This window comes from Dasypus novemcinctus, unplaced genomic scaffold, assembly GCF_030445035.2.
Source record: "Dasypus novemcinctus isolate mDasNov1 unplaced genomic scaffold, mDasNov1.1.hap2 scaffold_193, whole genome shotgun sequence".
Taxonomy (NCBI): domain Eukaryota; kingdom Metazoa; phylum Chordata; class Mammalia; order Cingulata; family Dasypodidae; genus Dasypus; species Dasypus novemcinctus.
In genome coordinates, this window is record NW_026688170.1 from 385,502 (window position 1) to 407,309 (window position 21,808).

The 21,808-nt window shown below is 40.2% G+C and overlaps 1 long non-coding RNA gene across 1 annotated transcript in view; it reads left to right on the plus strand.

Moving 5' to 3' along the window:
• The first annotated feature begins 1,151 nt into the window (after positions 1-1,151).
• Positions 1,152-21,808, plus strand: part of LOC111759053 (uncharacterized) — a 31,300-nt gene continuing 10,643 nt past the window's right edge. Inside the window, exons 1-2 of the long non-coding RNA XR_009184764.2 lie at positions 1,152-1,225; positions 1,678-1,764. This is a non-coding gene — a long non-coding RNA (uncharacterized lncRNA). The remainder of the gene's footprint in view (positions 1,226-1,677; positions 1,765-21,808) is intronic.

Here is a 21,808-nt window from a genome sequence, read left to right on the forward strand (position 1 = left end):
GTATTTTTTTTGTTAGGTGAAATTAACATAACATAAAATTAACAATTTTAACAGTACATTCTGTGGCATTTAGTATATTCACTATGTTGTGCATCAAATTTATCTAGTTTCAGAACATTTTTATCCACTCCAAAGGAACCCTCATAGATCCAAAGGGAGTTACTCCACCTTCCCCACTCCCCTCAACCCGTCCCAGCCATTAATCATCTTTCTGTCTCTCTGTATTTGCATATTATGGTGGGGGTGGAGTATGGGAACCTCATATTTTTTAATGTAACTTTTTTGTGATCAATGTAGCTTTAAAAAAAGGCAATTAAATAAAATTTTTAAAAAATATTTCCATTTACTTGATAGTTTTTTGATATTACAGGAATAATCTGTTTGGAGTTATTACACAAGTCCTAAAAGATGAATTACTGACAGTTTGCCCCGAGTATTGCTCTAAAATATTCCAAGTGTTGATTCACGTATAACCATAGCATTTCATAGGTCTTAATTTCCCTTGAAGATTTTCCACTTTAAAAATCCTGTGTATCTTGAGAAACTACAATTCTGCCCATTTTAACTATTTTTATCATCTTGGGTCCTAGAATCATGACCTGTTAGTTGAAAAGGAGCCAGTCACCTTCTGTTTACAATGAGACTCCCCGGTCCCCCCCACCCAGCGCACCTCCTGCTGCCCTTGATTGTGCTGCACCCAGAGCTTCAGTCTTTTGTGATGTAGAAGAATGTTTATCTCACAACAGGGGGGCCAGCAGCTCTTCCTGGGAGGCGGCCCCATTCCTGGCCAGGGGGATCCAAGGGGCTGCCAGGCCTCAGCCAGGTCTCGGGGGTGGGGAGACGCTCGGCCCAGGAGAACACAGGTAGGGGCCCCGAAGGCGGGTGGGACAGGAGAGCCGAGGGGCGCGAGGGCGCGCGGGCCCGCCTGGCAGGGGCGTGACCGGGCACTCAGCCCCGCCCCCTCGGGCCCCACCCCCTCAGGCCCCACCCGGCATGCGGCGCGGCGGCGGCCCTTTGAAGCTCGGGGTGTTCGGGGTCGTCGGACGCGCTGACCTGGTGCTCCAGCAGGGCCGAGGCCCTGTGCGGGGCTCCGCGTGTGCGGGGCTCCGCGTGTGCGGGGCGTGTCTGGCCCGCGAGCGGGCGAGCAGTGAGCGCTGGCCCGGAACCCTCAGGCGGAGCGCGCGGCCCCTCCTCAGACGCCCGCTTGCGCCCGGCTCGGAGCCCGGTACTGTGCGGACCCCACCTGGCGGCGGCGGGGCGGGTGGGTGGGGAGCGCCCGCGGGCCTGTGGGCGCGGCGGGGCGCGGGGCTGCGGGGGCCCCCGGCAGCGCAGAAAAGCGACCGAGCGGCTATCCCCGCGCTGCGCTGTGGGAGCGCCCAGCCGTGCGGCTGCCGAAGCTCCTGCTCGCTTGACGGTTGTGCGCGGCACCCCCGCCGGTCTTGCCCTCTCTGTGCGGTTTGGGACCGGGAGGTTGGGGGCTGCCTTCGCCGGGCCCTGGGCAGCAGGGGGCTTGCGGCCTGCTTCAGTCTTTGGCATTTTTCCAGACGCGGATAACTTGTTTATTCGGTGAAAGTTATTTGAATGAAATTACCTAGTTAGAGCTGCAGAGCTATTTACGATGTACCACCTTCTCTTATCCAAGCCCCGTTTGATAGGCATTTGTATTTTTTTCCCCAGTTTTGGCGGCCATGAACTTGCTGTGGGAATCATGGTACAGCAATTTGTCTTGGATAGATATCTCGGAGTGGAACTAGCAACAATGATGTAAGTTTATATTTTTAAGAAACTGACAAAATGTTTCCCAAAGTGGCAGCACCATTTGGCATTCTCACTAGAAATATATAAGGACTCTAGGTTTTCCATATCTTCTTTAACAGTTGGTATTATCTTTCTTGATTTTAGCCATTTTACTATGTCTATATGATAAGTCATAGCAGGTCTTGATTTGTATTTCCCTAGTGATGAAAAGAATTGAATGTTTCTTCTCTGGTGAAAGTGTTATTTACATATTTTCCCATTTTTAAGTGCTATTTGTCAATTTTTTTTAAAAAATCATTTTATTGGTACGTATCAAGGAAGCATACAGTTCATCCAAAGTGCGCAATCATTGGTATTCGGCAGCATCACATAGTTGTGCATTCATCACCTCTATCATTATTAGAGCATTTTCATAAATTCAATAATAATAAATAAGAAAATCCATCACTTCTCCATCTGTGCCTCCCCTACTCTTCACAACTCCCATTTTTGAATATTCTTGCACAAATACTTTTTTCCCCTTTATAAATTGATTTATATTTACATTTTATATAAATGAAATCATACAGTGTGTTATACAGTATATTTAATTCATAGTAATGCTGTATTTACTGTATTTGTCCTTTGTGTCTGGCTTCACTCAACATAATGTCCTCCAGGTTCATCCACATTGTCAAATGTTTTATGACTCCCTTTCTTCTTACAGCTGCATTATATTCCACCATGGGAATATACCACTGTTTGTTTATCCATTCCTCAGTTGATGAACAACTGGGTTCTTTCCAGCTTTTGACAGTTGTGAGTAGCACTGCCATGAACATAGGTGTGCAGGTGTCTGTTTGTATCTTTCAGTTCTGGGTGTAGACCCAATAGTGATATTGCTGGGTCACTGGCAAATCTGTATTCACCTTCTTTAGGAACTGCCCAGCAGTCCTCCACAGTGGCTGTACCATTCTGCATTCCCACCAATAGGGAATAAGTGTTCCTATCTCTCCACATCCTCTCCAACTTTGTAGTTCTCTGACTTTAATAGTGGCCATTCTGATAGATGTGAAATGATATTTCTTAGTTGTGATTGGCATTTCACTAATTTTTACTCATGTTGGACATTTTTTCATGTGTTTTCTTGCCATTTGTATTTCTTCCTTGGACAAATGTCTACTCATGTCTTTTGCCCATTTTTTAATTGAGTCTTTTTGTATTATTGAGTGGTAACATTTCTTTATATATTATAGCTATTAAACCCTTATTGGACATATGATTTCCAAGCATTTCCTTATGGCGAGGCAGCTGCCTTTTTACCCTTTTGACAAAGTCCTGTGAGGTGCACACGTGTTTAATTTTGAGGAGGTCCCATTTATCTATTTTTTCTTTTGTTTCATGTGCTTTGTCCAAGAAACCACCATGTAGCACAAGGTCCTTAAGATGTTTCCCTATATTTTTTTCAGGTAGTTTTATGATCCTTCCTTTTATATTTAGGTCTCTGATCCATTTTGAGTTGATTCTTGTATAGGATGTAAGATAGGTGTCCTATTCCATTCTTTTGGTTATAGATATCCAGGTCTCCCAGCACCATTTTTTTTTAATTTATTTTTTTATTGACTTTGTAATAATATTACATTAAAAATATATATGTGAGGTCCCATTCAACCCCACCCTCCCACCCTACCTCTCCCCCCCCCCCCAGCAACACTCATTCCCATCATCATGACACATCCATTGCATTTGGTAAGTACATCTTTGGGCACCTCTGCACCTCATAGTCAATGGTCCACATCATGGCCCATACTCTCCTCCATTCCATCCAGTGGGCCCTGTGAGGATTTACAATGTCCGGTGATTGCCTCTGAAGCACCATCCAGGGCAGCTCCATGTCCCAAAGACGCCTCCACCTCTCATCTCTTCCTGCCTTTCCCCATACCCATCAGCCACCATGTCCACTTTTCCCCATCCAAAGCCACCTCTTCTATGTGGACATTGGATTGGTTGTGTCCATTGCACCTCTATGTCAAGAGGAGGCTCAGATTCCACATGGGTGCTGGATGCAATCCTCCCACTTTCAGTTGTAATCACTCTAGGCTCCATGGTGTGGTGGTTGTCCCTCTTCAACTCCATCTTAGCTGAGTGTGGTAAGTCCAATAAATCAGATTGTAGGTGCTGGAGTCTGTTGAGGCTCAGGACCTGGCTATCGCATTGTCAGTCCAGAGATTCAAATCCCCTAAATATATCTTAAACCCCAACATTAACTGCACCTCCAGCACATTAGCATGAAAGTCTTATGAAGGAAGATCCCATCTGAGTCCAGATTCATCACACATAAACACCATTTCCAAAGAGGGGCCATCTGACCTGGTAGTTAACCCCATCGGCCATGACCATAACTCCCATGGGTCTCTTTAGCCCTCAAAGGAACCAATATCTGGGGGTTGTATCTGCTTTATCTGTCTCTCTGACTCTGCTCAGTTGTGCATGAGGGCAATCCTTCTGCCAGCCTCCAGACTCTTTTTTAGAGACTCATAGCCATATAAACTCATTTCTCCTTTCCATTTCCCCCTTACTTTAGGTCAAACAGCATTTTAAAGTCATGTTATTTTATGTAGACAGGGATATTCTGTCTACATTGAACCTTCTGTATAAGGTCATTTTCCAGTTGCATCATCAGTTGGTAGTTGATAGTGGTCCCTCGGTGCCAGGGAGGCTCATCCCCGGGTGTCATGTCCCACGCTGGGGGGAAGGCATTGCATTTACATGCTGAGTTTGGCTTCGAGACTGGCCACATTTGAGTAACATGAAGGCTGACAGGAGGAAATTCCCAGGCACAATGCTGCTCTAGGCCTTGTTCTTATTTTAGGCTTATCAGCTCACAAGCATAGTCATTAGCATCAGGGGCTCACTGTTGAACCCTCACTCCCTTCCGGTCCCCGCCGCTGTACCTGGGAGACTGTCGCTGCTCCCCTAGGGACCATGACAGAGCACCACTGGCCAGGAACCCAATACCCCCCCTGCTGTGGTTTTTAATTGTTGCCACTATGAGTATATCCAAACATTACCATGCACCCTGGACATATGTTCTGTACAGCTCCCTGTCAGCCATATATCACCTGTCATTGGTATCCCATACCAGTATCCCTCCATTGCCATTGTTGAAACACTCTGTGATCCAGAACTCCCCGAAATATGAAGCCCAATATAATGTCATGGTCCCTTACTAGGGAATGGCATATAGCGATGGGTTTAAAGGTTAGATAAAGAACTTGGATAAAGTTAGATAAAGAACTTAGATAAAGAATGTTGACTTGAAAAAATTCTACATCCTATCTTTTTCTTTTTTTTTTTTTCCCCCCTAATTATTCAGCTTCTCTTCACAGGAGTCCTAGACCACAGCAATGCCTATATATAATATACAGCACTCCCATACATCCACCACAAAACCTTTTTCCTTCCACAGTGATACTCTTACACCCTATTCACATCATATTTACTTAATGTGATGTACAGAGTCTGAGACATTAGCTTTCTAACAAGGTGACATCTGTGCTTACATTATGGTGCATACTTTAGGATACACAGTTCTTTACATTCTTAGTTATCCTATGTTTTACATTATGGTTTACATTATCAGTCTGTCATCTCCTATATGTTATGGTGTAATATTACATGTTTTATATCCATCCTTGTGTACTCTCAAGAAACTCCTCTCTTACCCCCCATTTACCTTGGTTCCACACATTTAACATCCATTTTCCCTTCCACCTTGGTGCCCACAGTGACAGCCAACCTCCGTTTCCTGAGGAGCCACTTCCAGAGATAGATGGAATAGTGTTCAGGGCCTAACTTGCTCAACTGCCCCAATGCCCTGGGAGCCACCCTTTCTCTCGAGGGATACAGTTCCCTCTATTTGATGGCATTAGTCCTCCCCAGGATGTGGGTCCACCCCCACTCTCACTACTTGGGTTTCTACCCCATGGTGTCACCCACTCTGGCAGAATGAGCATTTAGACATTCCCCAGGAGCCCGTCCTGCATCAGACTCTCCCCTCCGAGCATTCTAAACAGGTAACCCTCTTTATTATATTTTGATATGATTTTCTCGGCATTTTACTCTCCACCAACACCTGACCCTCTTCTGTGTTTGTATGCTACCCCTCCCTCCCCCCAGTTTTGGGCAATGTTACCCATCCGTCCCTCCCCAGCCACCCTCAAACCCGCAAAGCCCCAACCAAAGGCAACCCCTTGCCCCCTTTTATCTCTTCTTTGTGTTCATACTTACCACCATCTCGTCTTAAATTCCACCCCTGCAGACATCGGCTCATATCCTTCCTCCACCCTCCGATTTCCTGTAAGCCTATCGTTCAGTCTCTTGCTATCTAGGGCAGCTTGTTTATTTCATATCATTGAGGTCATGTAGTATTTGTCCTTCAATGTCTGGGTTGCTTCACTCAACATAAGGTTCTCAAGATTCATCCATGTTATCACATGTGTTTGTAGTGTGTTTGTTCTTACAGCCGAGTAGTATTCCATTGTGTGTATATACCACATTTTATTGATCCACTCATCTGTTGATGGGCATTTGGGTTGATTCCAACTTTTGGCAATAGTGAACAATGCTGCTATGAACATCGGTGTACATATATCGGTTTGTGTCCTTGTTTTCAGTTCTGCTGGGTATATACCCAGCAGTGGTATTGCTGGGTCATATGGCAAATCTATGGCTAGTTTTTTGAGAAACCGCCATACTGTCCTCCAGAATGGTTGGATCCTTCCCAGCACCATTTTTTGAAGAGACTTTTTTCCCATTAACATGGACTTGGTAGATGTGTCAAACGCTAGTTGACCATCGAGGTGAGGGTTTATTTCTGGATTCTAAATTCTATTACACTGATCAATGAGTTTTTCTATATGCCAGCACCATGCTGTTTTTACCTCTGTAGCTTTGTAATATGTTTTAAGATCTGGCAGTGAAATTCCCACCATGTTGCCCTTTCTTAGGATGCTTTTGGTTATTTAGGTGCACTTTCCCTTCCAAATGAATTTGGTAATTGCCTTTTCTTTCTTTTCTTTTTTTTTTTTTACAGATTTATTTATTTATTTAATTCTCCCCCTCCCACGGTTGTCTGTTCTCTGTGTCTATTTGCTGCATCTTGTTTCTTTGTCTGCTTCTGTTGTCGTCAGCTGTAGGAAAAGTGTGGGTGGCGCCACTCCTGGGCAGGCTGCACTGTCTTTCATGCTGGGCGGCTTCTCCTTAGGGGTGCACTCCTTGTGCGTGGGGCTCCCCTATGTGGGGGACACCCCCGTGTGGCAGGGCACTTCTTGTGTGCATGAGCACTGCGCATGGACCAGCTCCACATGGGTCAAGGAGGCCCAGGATTTGAACCATGGACCTCCCATGTGGTAGACGAATGCCCTAACCACTGGGCCAAGTCCTTTTCCCTACCTTTTCTATTTCTGTAGAGTAGGCTGTTGGAATTTTGATTGGTATTATATTGAGCCTATAAATCAGTTTAGGTTGGATTGACATCTTCATGATATTTAATCTTTCAGTACGTGAACACGGAATGTCATTCCATTTGTTTAGGTCATTTTAAATTTCTTTTACCACTGTTTTGTAGTTTTCTGCATATACGTCCTGTACTTCTTTGATTAAGTTGACCCCTACATATTTGAGTCTTTTTCTTGCTTATTGTAAATGGATTTTTTCCCTGATTTCTCCTCAGATTGTGCAGTACTAGTGTACAAAAAACACTGATTTCTGCATGTGGCTCTTCTATTCTGCCACTTTGCTGAACTCATTTATTAGCTCAGGTAGCTTCGTTGTAGACATTTCAGAATTTTCTAAATATAGGATGATGTCATCTGCTAATAGTGCAAGTTTTACTTCCTCTTTTCTTATTTGTATGCCTTTAATTTTTTTTTCTTCTCTAATTACTCTAGCTAGAACTTGTAGTACAATGTTGAATAACAGTGGTGATAGTGCACATCCTTGTCTTGTTCCTGATCTTCGATGGAAAGCTTTCAGCATTTCCCCACCAAGTACAATGTTGGCTGTGGGTTTTTCACATATCCTTTTACCATATTGTGGCATTTTCCTTCCAATCATATCTTTTGAAGTGTTTTTTTAATCAAGAAAGAATGCTGGATTTTGTCAAATGCCTTTTCTGTGATGATCATGTGTTTTTTTCCCCTTCAATTTGTTAATGTGGTGTACTATGTTGACTGATTTTCTTATGTTGAGCTAGCCTTGCCTAGCAGGAATAAATCCCACTTGGTCGCGATGTGTAAGTCTTTGATAATGTTGCTGGATTCAATTTGTCAACATTTTGTTGAGAATTTTTGTATCTCTGTTTCATTAGAAAGATTGGTCTGTACTTTTCTTTCCTTATACTGTCTTTATCTGGCTTTGGTATTAGGGTGATGTTGGCTTCATAAAAAGAGTTGGGTAATTTTCCCTCCTCTTCATCATTTTGGAAGAATTTAAACTGAATTGGTGTTAATTCTTTTCAAAATACTTGGTAAAATTCATCTCTGAAGTCATCTGGTCCTGAGCTTTTCTTTGTTGTGAGGTGTTTGATGATGGATTCAGTCTCTTTAAATGTGATTTGTTTGTTAAGTTCTTGAATTTCTTATAGTGTCAGTGTAGGTTGTTGGTGCATTTCTAGGAATTTGCCCATTTCTAGGTTGTCTAGATTGTTGGCATACAATTTCTCAGAATATCTTCTTTTGATTCTTTTTATTTTTGTGGGGTCAGTCATTACTTCCCTCCTTTCATTTCTGATTTTTTTTTTTGCCTCCTCTTTCTCCTTTGTTAATCTTGCTAGCAATTTGTCAATTTTACTGATCTCAAAGAACCAGCTTTTGGTTTTGATTTTCTCTTTGTTGTTGTTTTTCTCAATTTCATTTATTTCTGCTCCAATCTTTATTATTTCTTTCCTTCTGCTTGCTTTGAGGATTGGTTTGCTGTTCTTTTTCTGATTTCTGTAGGTATTCAGTTAAGTGTGAGTTTAGCTCTTCTTTTTTAATATAGGTGTTTAGCACCATAAATTTCCCTCTCAAGACTGGCTTTGCTGTATCCCATAAGCTTTGGTAATTTGTGTTCTCATTTTCATTTTTCTCAATATATTTCCTGATTTCACTTGGAATTTCTTTTTTGATCCACTGATCATTTAAGAGTATGTTGTTTAGAGTCCACACAGTTGTGAAGTTGCCTTTTTCTTGTCTATTATTGATTTCCAGTTTTATTCCATTATGATCTAGGAAGGTGCTTTGTATAATTTCAGTCTTTTCACATTTATTGAGACATGCATTGTGCCCTGCATGTGGTGTATCCTAGTGAAGGATGCATCGGCATGTGTGAAGAATGTATAACCTGCTGCATTTGGATGCAGCATTCTGTGTGTCTTTTAGGTCTAACTCATTTATTATTCTTTAAGGTCTCTGTTTCCTTGTTGATCTTCTGTCCAGTTGTTCTGTCTCATGATGTGAGTGGTGTATTAGAGTCTCCAGTGATTATTGTAGAGATGCCTGTTTCTCCCTTTGGTTTGGTCAGAGTTTGTCCTACATATTTTGGGGCACCCTGGTTAGGTGCATAAATATATCTTCCTGGAGGGTTGCCCTTTTTATTAATATATAATGGCCTTCTCTGTCTCATAACTTCTTTTCACTTAAAGTTTGTTTTGTCCAATAATAGTATAGCGATCCCTGCTCTTTTTTGGTTTCTATTTACATGGAGTATCTTTTTTCAACCTTTTACTTTCAGCTGGTTTGTATCCATGAGTCTAAGGTGGGTCTCTTGTAAGCAGTGTGTGGATGGCTCTTGTGTTTATTATCCATTCTGTCAATCTATATCTTTTGTTTGGTGCATTTACTTCATTCACAATCAATGATACTACTGTAAATGCATTATTTCAAACATTTTATTCTTTGGTATTCATGTTGATATCATATTTTGGTCTTATCTTTTTACTCTTGGTTATCCTTTCTGCTATTCTTTTGTCTTTACTCTGCTCCAGGCCTCTCTCTTCTGTTTTTTTCTTTCAGGCTCTATGGCTTCCTTATTATTTCCTGCAATTTGGATTCTTTTTTACAAACTCTCTTAGTTTCTGTTTGTGGATATTTTATACTCACCTACATATTTGGAGGACAGTTTTGCTGGGTGCAGAATTCTTGGTTGGCAGTTGTTCTCTTTCAGTCTCCTAATTGCATCATACCACTGTCTTCTCGCCACCATGGTTTCTGATGAGAAATCCACACTATTACTGGGCATCCCTTGTATGTGATGATTTGCTTCCCTTAATGCTCTCAGAATTTTCTCTTTGTCTTTGACATTTGACATTCTGAATAATATATGCTTTGGAGTATATCTATTGGGGTTTATTCAGATTAGGATAAGGTGGGCTTCTTGGACATGCAGGGTCATTTCTTTTGTAAGCATTGGGAAATTTTAACTATTCCCTTAAATACTCTTTCTAATCCTTTTCCCTTCTCTTCTCCTTCTGGAACTCCCATGACATGTATGTTGTTGTGTTTTTTCTTGTCATTCATCTCCCTGAGGCTCTGCTCAATTTTTTTTCCATTTTTTCCCTCCCTCTGTTCTTTTCTCTCTTCAATTTCAGCTGTTTTCTGTCTTTGGTATCACTTATTCTTTCTTTTATCCTTTCAAGTCTGCTTGAAATTGTTGTAAACCTTTAATGTTGTTTTTGATTTCACCTATTGCATCTTTCATTCCCATGAGCTCTGTTGCTTTTCTCTTCCACATTTCAAGTTCTCTTTGTGCTTGCTGAACATCTTCTTGAATGACATTCATCTCTTCAACCATATTGTCTTTTAACTCATGAATTTACTTTTGGAAATTGGTACACATCTCGTTAATTAGTTCTCTCAAATCCTGCATCTCTTCTGGGACTTTGATATATTCCTTTTCCTGGGCTATGCCTTCCATTTTCTTATTCTGGCTCATAAATTTTTGCTGATGTCTAGGCACCTGATTAGTGTGTAGTTTACTCAGATGCTCAATTTCTTTGTCTTTTATTGGGATTTAGTGGCAGGAGGCTGTGTGTTACTGTTGCTCTTTGATTCTGGATTCAACCTGGATCATTAGGCTTGTCCTTGTTAGTTGCTCAAAAGTGTGCTCTGCACCCAGTAATGTTTTGCAGACCTACTTCCTAGGGCCTTGGGAGGCAAGCTATAAAGGTCAGAAAATGCCTCATTTATTTTTAGTTTTCTCATATGTACTACCAAGTTCTGCCAGCAGATGACACTCTTTGGCAGCCCTCAGTTCGATGCCTGTTTAATGTGTTTTTACTGTAACACAGCCTGGATCAATGTGAGAAGATCCTGCCTGGAGGCTAAAATCCTTGTAATTTGGACTTTCTTATAAAAAAAGTCTCTAGCCTTCTCTGGCATCACCCTCCCATTTCCTGGGTAAGAAATAATTCTACTCCCTTCTGCATCTTCAACAATCAGTCCCTGTTCATCGAGGAGATTGAGAGGGTCAGATTTCTTTACTCCCTTGCAGCGTCCTAAGGCAAACAATGGCAAGGTCTCTCTGACCTGGAAGGGCCCATGGGACACAACAGACCAAATTTGTGGGTCCAAAGATGAGTCAGCCTTAGATTGTGTCCCTCTCTCTCCTGTTTCCTGGGAAGGTACATCCTCAACAATCAACCCCGGCTATAAGAGAGGGAGATTGAGAATGTTGGATTTCTCCACCTCTGTTTAGTAGCCCAAGGTAGACAACAGTGTGGTCCCAGTCAGCCTGGAAAAGCTGGTGGGACACAGCAGACCAGAATTGTGGGTCAGAAGCTGTCAGCCTTAGGCTGTGTCCCTCTCTTTCACCTTTCCCAGGATGGTAGATCCCTGGATACCCCTTTGTAGTCAGCTCAGAGGCCTTTGTATCCTTTTTTAAATTTAATTTTAAAAGATCCTTAGATTACATAAATTGTTACATTGAAAAATATAAGACATTCCCATATGCCCCACTCCCTATACCTCCCACTATTCCCAACATTAACAACTTCTAGCATTAGTGTGCTACATTCATTACAACTGATGAACAGATTTTGAAGCATTGCAACTAAGCATGGATTATAGTTTACCTTGTAGTTTACACTCTCTTGCATTCAATTCTGTAGGTTATGGCAGAATATATAATGGCCTGAGTATTAATCAGTCAAAGGTGTACTGATGTAAAATGCCAGAAATTGGTTGTTTTTTTTATAAAGGGTATTTATTTGGGGTAGGAGCTTACAGATACCAGACCATAAAGCATAAGTTACTTCCCTCACCAAAGTCTGTTTTCACATGTTGGAGTAAGAGGCTGCCTACGTCTGCAAGGGTTCAGGCTTCCTGGGTTTCCTCCCTTCTGCAGTCTTGCTTCTCTGTGAGTTCAGGGTTCCTTGCTTCCTAGGACTCCCACTTCAGCATCAAATTCCAACATAAAAACTCCTACATTAAGAACCTCTAGAGAAACGGACTTTGGCCCAGTGGTTAGGGCATCCGTCTACCATATGGGAGGTCCGCGGTTCAAACCCTGGGCCGCCTTGACCCATGTGGAGCTGGCCCATGCACAGTGCTGATGCATGCAAGGAGTGCCGTGCCACGCAAGGGTGTCCCCCGCGTGGGGGAGCCCCATGCGCAAGGAGTGCGCCCATGAGGAAAGCCGCCCAGCGTGAAAAGAAAGAAGCAGCCTTCCCAGGAATGGCGCCGCCCACACTTCCCATGCCGCTGACAGACAACAGAAGCAGACAAAGAAACAAGATGCAGCAAATAGACACCAAGAACAGACAACCAGGGGAGGGGGGAAATTAAATAAATAAATAAATCTTTAAAAAAAAACAAAAACAAAAAAAACCTCTAACTCTGTCCTTTGCCATGCCTTTTTTCTGCCCACCAAAGGGTTGGGACTCAATGCCCTTCTGGCACAAGTGATTAACATAATTACCTAATCAGGTAAACCTATAAATCCAATATAATCTCATATGCCCAGAGGAAAAGATCATTTTACAAACATAATCCAATACTTCTTTTTGGAATTCATCAATAATACCAGACTGCTACAGCCTGTATCTGTCATTGCAATGTCAGGTCTATTCCAAGTCCTGAAAATGCCCCCATATTATACCTCTTTTTCCCTCTCCATGACTTCAGCACCTCCAGTGGCCATTGTCTCCACATTGGTGATAGATTTTCCATTGATATAACCACAATAAGTCTATAGTGGAATACCAGTAAGTCCACACTCCTGAGAATTCTGGAATAGTGATGCCTACTCTACCAGAGAGGGGACTTTGATCCCCTTTGGCTGATAAATGGGACTTTCTTGCTTGCAGTTGTAGACTTTCTCAGTTCCTTGGTGTGATGGTTGTCCATCCTCACCTCCTTGTTAGTTGACCTAGATGAGTCCAATGAACTGGAGAGTAGGTGTTACAACTCCACTGAGGCTCAGGGCCCAGCTGGCACAGGAACATTTCAGAGATTCAAATCTTTTGGATGTACACATACCAATTCCAGCATCAACTATAGTTTCAAATAAAAGAGATAGAAGAGGCATGTGTAGAGAAGTCACGTTTGAGTCCAGCTCTGTCACATCAGGAGCACAAACTCCGAAGTAGGGCCCAATGGCCAGGCTTCAATCTCCAGAGCTATCTGCCCTGACCGTATAAGCTGGGTGTCTCTGGATCCCTCAGATGTCCCACTATTTGTGGTAGTATCTGCTTTGGCAGCCTATGAGATCCTGTGGAGACTTTTATAAGGATAACTCTCTGATGGCCTCCTGGCTTACTTTGAAGTCTGTTAGCCATATAAACTCATGTATCTTTACCTTTTCCCCCTTTAGTTCAGTGTCTTTTTCCAGTTGCATCATCCTCTGGTGCTTGGTAGTAATCCCTCAGTGTCAGGGAGGCTCATTCCTGGGAGCCATGTCCCACATTGGGGGGGAAGGTAATGCATTTATATGCTGAGTTTGACTTAGGGAGAGGCCATATTTGAGTAACATGGAGGCTCTCAGGAAGTAGCTCTTCAGTACCCTACATCACTATGCTAACTTGCAAATTTAAGAGCAAAAAGTGCATAAGCATAGTCATCTATCTCAAGCGTATATCAGTGGACCATCCTTTTTCACTAGTCATTGCTCCTTGGAGGATTGCTGCTGTAGCATTAGAGAATGTGGCAGAGCTCCCAAGGATAGGAATTCGGTATTCTTTCAGTTGTTGTGTGAATCTCTACCCACTGTGGCAATGCCCCATGAATATTGGAACATATTTATATACCTTATATATATCCCCACATGAACTTCCTTCCATGTATCTATCCCCCATCATGTACTCCCCACACCAATGATCCTCCTCTATCATAGTTGTAACCCTTCTGTAATCTAGAAGTTCTTCAAAAATGAAGCTAAGAATATTTTCAAATTTGCTTAATAGGAAAATGAAATAATAACAAAAGGCTTAAACATAAGAAAAAATACATGATAATTTAAGAAAACTAAAACTAAAATAAGGTTAAAAAGGGGTATTTAAAAAATGAAAAATAGTAAAAGAATTGTTTTTTAAGTTTTGCCTTTCATCACTGTAATATATGTTGTGCTATATGTACAGTTGCATTTTCTTCCATTACTTCCCCAGTATTTTATTTTTTCATTTTGTCTACAAAGAAGTTTTAGGTCACAGTGAAGTCACATACAGAATGGAGGGGACTCTCATATACCCAACATCCTCCCCTTTTTCCCTTTCTTTGTTAATAATCTTTTTACATGAGGATGGCATATATGTTACAACTGATGTACAAGTATTAAAACATAGCTTCAAACTATGGTCAGTGGTTTCTATTATGGTTTACATTTTACACCATTCACTTTTATAAATTTTTGATGAAATTTAACATGGCCTGTATCCATCATTGCAAGATCATGCAGAATTCTTCCTTTGCCCCCTAAATACTCACTCTTCTGTTGATCCCATTCTTTCTCTCTCCCCCCACAGGACCCACTGTGACCACCAGGCTTCACTCCTTGAAGAACAAAATTTGTAGATATTTGCAACAGTGCTGCTGGCTTGACACAGTAGTCTGTCCTCTCTGTTAGGAACCACCCATACTCTCCAGAGACACCCTCCCCTGTGTTTGAGAACATATCAAGACTCCCCTGTATGGGAGCTTAACTCCTTTTCACTCATTATGTGGTTCCCCCTCCACTGATCCAACACACTATGACAAAATCATCACTTGCACCTTCTTTAGAAGACTGCCCCAGGTGTGCCCTCTCCCAAATATATTTCCATCCAACACCCTAAACCAGTAGCCCTTCCTTGTCATATTGCCAAAACAATTTTCTCAGCATTGTAGTTTCAACCACATACCTGCCAATGTTCACCTGCTACCTCCCCCCTCAACTCTTTCCCCATTTCCATGGACCATTCAACCCATCCTCCCTACCCTAGACCCATCAAGCTTGCACCACCCAACCCAATAATATCCTTATACCCCTGTCATATCCCTTCACTGCACAACTACTCATACTTTATCATAGATTGCACCCCTGTGGGCATTGGCTTACAACCTTCTCCCTTTCTATTTCCTGTAACCTATCTTCCAGACTCTAGCTCCCTGTGTTGGCTCAATTAGCTTAATTCTTATCAAAGAAGTCATTCAATATTTGTCCTTCAATACCTGGCTTGCTTCATTTAACATAAGACCCTTCAGATTCATTCATGTTATCCCATGTGTTGTACTGTATTCCTTCTTACAGTTGGTAGTGTTCCATTGTATGTATCTACTGAATTTTGATTATCCATTCATCTCTTAATGGGCATTTGGGTTGATTCCAGTTTTGGAAATAGTGAATAATGGTGCTATGAACATTGTTGTGTATAATCGGTTCTTGTCCTTGTTGTCAGTTCTGGGTATATACCCAGCAGTGGAATTGATGGGTCATATGGCAGAATTATAGTTAGTTTTTTGAGGAAACCCCAAAGTGTCATCCACAATGGCTGGGCTGTTCTACATTCCCACCAGCAGTGGATGAAGGTGTCCATTACTCCACATCCTCTCCAACACCTTAGTCCTCTGATTTTTTAATGTCCACCAGTCTAATGGAAGTAAGATGGTATCTTGTAGTTTTGATGTGCATTTCCCTAATAGCTAGTGATGTTGAGCATGTTTTCATATGCTTTTTAGCCTTTTGTCTCCTTCTTTGGAGAAGTGTCTGTTCAAATCACTTGTCCATTTTTTAAATGGATTGTTTGTCTTTTTATTTTGAGATATTTCTTCACATATGGTGGACATTAGGCTCCTATCAGATATTTGGTGTTTCCAAATATTTTCTACCATTGCTGAGGCTGTCTTTTCACTTTCTTCACAAACTCCTTTCAGGTGCAAAAGGTTTTAATTTTGAGGAGGTCCCATTTATCTATTTTTTTCTTTTGCTTCTCATGCTTTGGGATTGAAGTTCATGAAGACATTTGCTATTACAAGGTCCTATAGAAGCTTCCCTACTTATCTTCCAAGGTCTTTATGGTTTTGGCTCTTATAATTAGATCTTTGATCCATCTTTAGTTTTCATATAAGGTGTGAGATGGTGTTCCTCTAATTCTTTGGTTATTTATGTCCAGTCTCCAAGCACCATTTATTGAAGAGGCCATTCTTTCCCAGCCGAGTGGGTTTGGTGGCCTTGTTGAATATCAAATGACTGTATATGTGATGATCTATATCAGAACTCTCAGTTCAGTTCCATTGGCTAGTATGTGTATTCTTGTGACAGTACCATGCAGTTTTGACCACTCTAGCTCTGTAGTATGCTTTAAAGTCAGGTAGTGTGATTGCTCCAATTTTGTTTACTTTTTCAATATGTCTTTGAATACTTGGGGACTCTTGCCCTTCCAAATAAGTTTCATAGTCTTTACAAGTCATTAAAAAATGTTGTGTTGATTTTTATTGGGATTGCATTAAATTTGTAGATTAGTTTGGGTAGGATAGACATCTAATGATATTTAGTCTTCTTATGCATGAGCAGGGAATATTCTTCCATTTATTTAAGTCTTCTTTGATTTCCTGTAACAGTGCTTTGTAGTTTTCTGCATATAAGTCATTTACTTCTTCAGTTAAACTGTTCCTAGGTATTTGGTTTTTTTTAGTTTCTATTGTAAATGGTATTTTTTTCTTGATTTCCTCATCAGATTGCTCATTATTGGTATACAAGAATGCTACTGATTTTTTTTTTGCATTGTTCTTATATCCTGTGACTTTACTGAACTATAAGTTCTAGAAGCTTTGTTTCTGAGGGCATTCTATGTATAGGATCATGTTGTCTGTAAATAAACTTGTACTTCTTCCTTTCCAATTTTGAGGCTTTTTGCATCTTTTTCTGGCTGCAGTGCTCATGCAAGCACTTTGAACACAATGTTACACAGGAACGGTAACAGTGGGCATCCTTGTCTTGTGTCCAGTCTTAGAGCAAAAGCTCTTAGGATTTCACCATTTTATATGATTTAGCTGTTGGTTTTTCATATATACCTTATGTTCTGTTGAGGAAGTTTCCTTCTATTCCTGTCTTTTGGAGTGTTTTAATCAGGAAAGCGTGTGTTTTGTCAAATGCTTTTACTGCATCTGTAGAGATTATCATGTGTTTCTATTCCTTTGATCTCTTTATGAAGTGTATTTTATTGATTGATTTTCTTATGTTTAACACTCTTTGCATACCCAGGATGAAACTCACTTAGTCATGGTGTGAAATTTGCTTAATGTGTTTTGAATATGATTAGCAAGTATTTTGTTGAGGATTTTAGCATCTAAGTTCATTAGATTGGCCTGTAATTTTCCTTTCTTGTAGCATCTGTGTTTGGGTTTGGTTTTAGGTTAATGTTCACATCATAGAATGAGTTAGGCAATGTTCCTTCTACTTCAGTTTTTTGGAAGAGTTTGAGCAGGATTGGTGTTAGTTCTTTCTGGAATGTTTCATAGAATTCACATGTGAAACAGGTCTGGGCTCTTGGTTCGGAGATTTTTGTTGACTGTATCTGCTTACTTCTGATTGGTCTGTTGAGTTCATCTTCTTTCATCAACATCGGCTGCTTGTGTGTTTCTAGGAGTTTGCCCATTCTAAATTATTCTTGTTGGCATACAGTTTATCTAAGTATCCTCTTATGATAAACTTGATTTCTGTGGGGTCAGTGGTGATATCCTTTTCCTCATTCCTTATTTTTTGTATTTGCATCTTCTTTTTTTTTTCCTTGTTAGTGTAGCTAAGGGTTTATCAATTTTATTGATCTCCAAGAACCAGCTTTTGGTTTTATTTTTTCTAGTCCTTTCTTATTTTAAATTTCATTTAGTTCTGCACTAATCTTTGTTATTTCCTTCTTTCTACTTCCTTTGGGGTTAGTTGTTGTTCTTCTGGTTCCTCCAGATGGGCAGTTAAGTCTTTGATTTTAGCACTTTCTTCTTTTCTAATATCAGCATTTATAGCTGTGAGTTTTCCTCTCAGTACAGTTTTTGCTGCATCCCAGAGGTTATGCTATGTTGCTGTGTTATTTTTTTATTCATTTTAAGGTAGTTACCAATTTCTTTGCAATTTTCTCTTTGACCCACTGTTTGTCTAAGAGTGTACTGTTTAACTCCCATATCTTTGTGCCTAATCTGCTTCTCAGCCCCTTGCTGATTTCCAGCTTCTGTGCATTTTAGTCACATAAATTACTTCGTGTAATTTCAGTCTTTCTGAATTCATTGAGAGGTGTTCTGTTGCCTAGCATGTGGTCTGTTCTTGAGAATGATCCATGTGCACTCAAGAATAATATATATCCCACTGTATTTGAGTGTAATGTTATGTATATGTCTATTAGGTCCAGATCCTCTAATGTATTATTCAGGGTCTTTACTTCTTTATTGATTCTCATCGAGATGTTCTGCCTAATGGTGATATTGGTGTATTAAAGTCCCCCAGAGTAATTGTAGAGGCATGCATTTCCCCACTTAGTTTTTTTCCTTGTTTGCCTATGTATTTTGAGGTGCCCTGCTTCGGTGCATAAGTGTTCATGATTGTTCTTTTTTTTTCCTTAAAGATTTATTTATTTTTATTTCTCTCCCCTTCCCCCCCCTCTGGTTGTCTGTTCTCTGTGTCTATTTTGCTGCATCTTTTTTGTCCACTTGTGTTGTTGTCAGCAACATGGGAATCTGTGTTTCTTTTTGTTGCCTCATCTTGTGTCAGCTGTCCATGCATGCAATGCATTCTTGGGCAGGCTGCACTTCCTTTCGTACTGGGTGGCTCTCCTTACAGGGTGCACTCCTTGCATGTGGGGCTCTCCTATGCAGGGGACACCCATGTGTGGCACAGCACTCCTTGGCACATCAGCACTGCCCATGGGCCAGCTCCACAGAGGTCAAGGAAGCCCGGGGTTTGAACCATTCTTTTTCAAAAGAGATGAGCAGTACCCACTTCCATCAACACCCATTTTCCGGATTAGTGCATCTACAAATTTTTAATCTGCTCAGTGAGTGAAAGGAAAACATGAGAATGATATCTCTCCAAGTAGAGAATATCAATAAAGGGCTAGAAAGTATAAATTTAGTGGAAATAGAAATTCTTGAGTTGAAATGTAGAATGATATGAGAACTCTAGAGGTGGTCAACAACAGGTGTTTCCCTGACTAAAGAACTAAACAACTCCCTCAGCATCCTGGAGTGTGCACCTTCCTATTTCAGTCCTTCCTGTCCCAGATCATGTGCACTCCAAGAGCAGTGAGACCTTCTAATTTTCTTATTAATTTTACTGGTCACTACTGATGTTGAGTGAATTTTCATACCCTTGCTCATGCTTAACTCACTGCAGATCCTGAGATTTAGGGTATAAAGAGGAGGGGACTTGGTCAATTTTTGTGTTTTCAGAGACCTCTACTTCCTTCTGAGAACCAAAAACTTCACCCAGCCTGAATGAAAATATGGCAATGGAGACACAGCTCTGTACTCAGAGATATTCCACATCCTGGCCTCTGTGTCCCTATGAAATTTACAGAAAAATATTGCCCTCCATTAACAGGGAGAATTAAGACTCAAATTTCTGTGAACCCCAGTATCCCTCAGAGAATCCCACATATTCCTACCCAAGTCAACCAGATCTCAATGAAAGCCCTCCTCATATTATATAAATTAGTCTATCCCAGTCTCACAAGGAAGAAAGGTGATTGTTTTCTCTATTAAAGACACTTATTGAAGCCATTTAAATTAGAGAATTGGTTTTTCCATTTCTGTAAACAAAAATGGTGCTGGGATTTTTGTAATTATTGCATTGAATCTGTAGCTCCCTATGTTAAGTATTGATATTAGAATAATATAATCTTATCATCATTGAACAATGGATGTCTTGCCATATGTTTAGGTCTTCTTTAGTTTCATTCAGTTTGTTTGCTAGTGTTCATGTGTTTTATCCTTTCATTAAATTCATTCTTAGCTATTTTATTTGTTAGCGGCTGATTGAGTGGACTTATTTTTTGTTGTGCTGTATAAACAAAACTGACTTTTGTGCATTTATCTCATACTATGCAAGTTTGCTTTATGCCTTTATTGTTGCATTAGTATTGTTGTGACTTCTTTGGAATTATGTATTTAAAGGGATATGTCATCTATAGGGATAGCTTTCCTTCTTCCATTCCAGTATGGATGACTTTATTTCTTTTTCTTACCCAATTGCTCTGGCTAGAACTTATAGTACAATGCTAAAAGCAGTGATGAAAGTGAGTTAACTTATCTTGTTCATGAACTCTTGGGAAAGAGTTTCAGTATTTCACTCTTGAGTGTGATGTTAGCTGTGGATTTTTAAAATGCAGCTGTGAACAGAGTAGAATAACTTCCACAAATGACCATCCACGTAGTGAGCAGCAGAAAGCCCCCAGATTATAGGTATCCTGTGAGTGCATTTTTGAAATCCTGGAATGTGAGTTAATTGTTGGATACCTACATTTTTATGATTTTGAAGAACTTAATTTTCCTTAATGTCCATATGTTCAACGTTTAATAATAAGATCATGATAGACTATGCCTGAAATATGTTGATGTGTTCTTAAATTTTAAAAATTCAATAAACCCTATTAAATGAATTTTTCTTTCTAGAGGTTATTTATAAAACAGTTCTTTAACTAGAGTAAGAACAAGTATTAACCAGAATCCTTGAGGACCATGTGTGTGCCTGGTGATAGGTGTAAAGCCATATGGTTGTAATATTGTAGTCCAGATAGAAATGACCCTGAACCTATTGGATTATGAATCTAAAGCAATAAAAATGTTTCAAAATTTGCAGAATATGAATCATGATTGCTAACACCAAATATGTATGAAAATAGGTTGATTTAAAACTAAATAGAAAATTAGTAACTGTAGTCATAAAGTATAAGAAACTACAACTAAGGATTGTAGGAATATGATTCATTAAATATACAAAAACAAGATAATTCAGAAATGAAATATAGTATAACGTATTGAAATAACATATACATATTACTTTTGAATATATATAGACTTTCATAGATCATTGATTTTGAAAATCTGTAGACATGTATAGAGAATGACTAGATTTTGGCAACATGGAAATATTTCTCCAGAGAGGAGTACATGTAAAAGGAACATTCAATGGTCAGATGGAGAAAGAAAATAGACCAAAAAAGGTGTGGGAGAGGTAATGAATTGAGTGAAGACCCTTTTGGAAGAGTGGTGGAAGTACAGAATTTGAAAATATCAGGAAGAAAGCATCCATACTTTAAAACATTTCATAAAACATGTAGAAAGAGAAACAGATCTGTATTGTTGGAAAGCTATTTTCAGTCTCAATTCTCTCTATAAAATTTTTTTAATCATATGAAAACCAAGAGAAAAAACAGTTATTTTCAAGTATCAAAGTAATATAGGGAGAAAAGGAGTAAGTGCAGAGTAATCCACAACAAATGAATGAAAGCTCTTTGTCATGATCTATATTATGTACTGAAATATGCTTTCTGAAAAGTAGATAACAGGCATTAAGAAAATGAAATACATGATAAGATATAAATTTTTAAAACTCAAAAAGTGAATGAGAAGAA